This window comes from Halyomorpha halys, unplaced genomic scaffold (genome assembly GCF_000696795.3).
Source record: "Halyomorpha halys isolate HHAL.00 unplaced genomic scaffold, Hhal_1.1 Scaffold1900.1, whole genome shotgun sequence".
NCBI classification, from domain to species: Eukaryota; Metazoa; Arthropoda; class Insecta; order Hemiptera; family Pentatomidae; genus Halyomorpha; species Halyomorpha halys.
Genome location: NW_027115134.1, coordinates 72,578 through 74,641, shown reverse-complemented (window position 1 = coordinate 74,641; position 2,064 = coordinate 72,578). Strand labels below are relative to the sequence as shown.

At 31.4% G+C, this 2,064-nt stretch overlaps 1 non-coding gene across 1 annotated transcript in view; it reads left to right on the top strand.

The window, feature by feature from the left end:
* Positions 1–102: 102 nt before the first annotated feature.
* Positions 103–2,064, top strand: part of LOC106690834 (uncharacterized) — a 3,459-nt gene continuing 1,497 nt past the window's right edge. Inside the window, exon 1 of the transcript XR_010844757.1 lies at positions 103–1,451. This is a non-coding gene — a transcript (uncharacterized protein). The remainder of the gene's footprint in view (positions 1,452–2,064) is intronic.

Below are 2,064 nucleotides of genomic sequence, written 5' to 3'. Positions count from 1 at the left end.
ATTATTTTCTATTTCTATTTAATAATTAATAAATCAAATTACATTCAAACGGGAGGAGTGTTTATTATTTTGTCTATTTCTATTTAATGATTAATAAATCAAATAAATTATGTTAAAACGGCAGGACTATTTTTTATTCTGTCTTATTTTATAGATGGTTATACCTAACTTTTAATGTAAGTAATATATATCTTATACATCAAACGGTTGTTAGACTTATTCGTTGATATGTTTATATTTTTCAATATGTTTAGTCCATTTTCCATGTTTCAAGCTATAAAGAAATTCTCAACCAGCAGTAACGGCCATTAGAATTTTTTCTTAAACTTCCCCCTCACATAATTATGAGCATCAATCGGGGTTGTTTCATTTATATACAAAAACTCTAAATTTCTTATATTTTTTCCTTAATGTTCTTTTCTTTCGTTGTTTTGATTTTTACTTATTCCTTCCTTGTGAATTATCTTTTATATCATTAATTGTGTATGTGTTTTAATTCCATTTAAAATGACTGGATATGCCACAGTCAATTTTTCTTCTGGACCAACTGGCTGTTGTGAAGTTGAGAGATTTAAGTGGGGCTCTTCATAGGACTCTACTTTATCTATCTTATCTTTAATATAGTTTTCTTCATCCCTTATTGTGTTGTTTGCTTCCTCGAGTTGAATATCATTCATTTCTTTTTCAAAGGGCTTTTCTGGTTCTTCTGGTGCTATAATTGTTTCATATTCAGTTTCCGGTACTGGAATTATACCTGTTCCATCTTCTAAATTAATTTCTTCTCCTTCTGAATTTTCTTCTAATTCTCACTATGAGTTCCAACCTGCAGGCTAGCATATGTTCTAGGAATTCTGTATTATTCGTAACTGTTCCCAGCTTTTCATTACTTTTCTTCAACTTTTTCTCAAATTCGTCTATTATTATTTAAAAATTATTAGGCTCTTCAGAATTATTTGTGACCTAGGTAATAGCCAACGCTCATCCTTTGAACACAAATATTTCAACCCATCTGTTTTATATTCTTTTATTTCTGTGATTTTCTTTTCATTAGCCATATTAGTCACGCCCAAGAAGAATACGTTACAAGGGCCATTGTACAAGTGTTGTTATCAATCTATAATTGACCTGCCTACCGGCAAAGCCACCAGGCAATACCTGTTTTAATAGATTTGCTCAGAAAGGGTCCTTTCCACCTGCGAAGTTCCCTTTGTTGACAGGTATCATAGCCGGCACAGGTATGGACAAGACATAAGGCAAAGACTTTTATAATATTAATAATTGTTTATACCTCAATACCTATCAAAATGTTGTTTCCATCCACATTACAAGCTTTATATTTTCATTGAAATTATTATTCAATTTGAATTCTTCTATTTAAAGTGATATTTACTTGTCAACAGGTGATCATGTTCATATTAAACAGGAAGAAGAGCTACTTGTCCCAGATGATGGTGAGAATTATTCATAATATAAATTTTGAGGGAGGGAGCTCAAGAATAATATTTTACATTTTGTATTATTTATTATTTTCTGTGTGATCTTTCTCCATTTTCATTTTGGGGATGGTATATTGAAAGTTACGAATAATGAATAATTTGTACTATTTATTAAGATCCAATGTTTTGGGTTAGAAGCAGAGAAATGTATCTCGCTTTGCTGGACATCAAAACTGCCTCTAGTTCCATCCCAAGATTATCCCTTAATTTATGTGGGAGGCTTTAATGTGACAAATGTGCCAGTCCCCTCATTTTTGACAGTTAAATCACCCTATCAGGATCATTAAGGTAATGTACAAATAAATGGCTCAAATCCCTTCCCTATGGCATGAGATATAAAACTAGGAGACAGTCTGAGTCCTCTTCTTTTCATCATATTTATTCATGAAATTTAAAACATTTGGATATACAACAACGTTATCCAAATTTTTATCTTAAAAATGTGTCACAATTGACTTACATGGTTGTTGTCTAGGGGGTGTGAAATGTATACTGTGTTAATACACTGTGCAGTATAAGGTGCATTCCAGCGAGGTATGGGTAGATAAGTAATATGTATATATATATA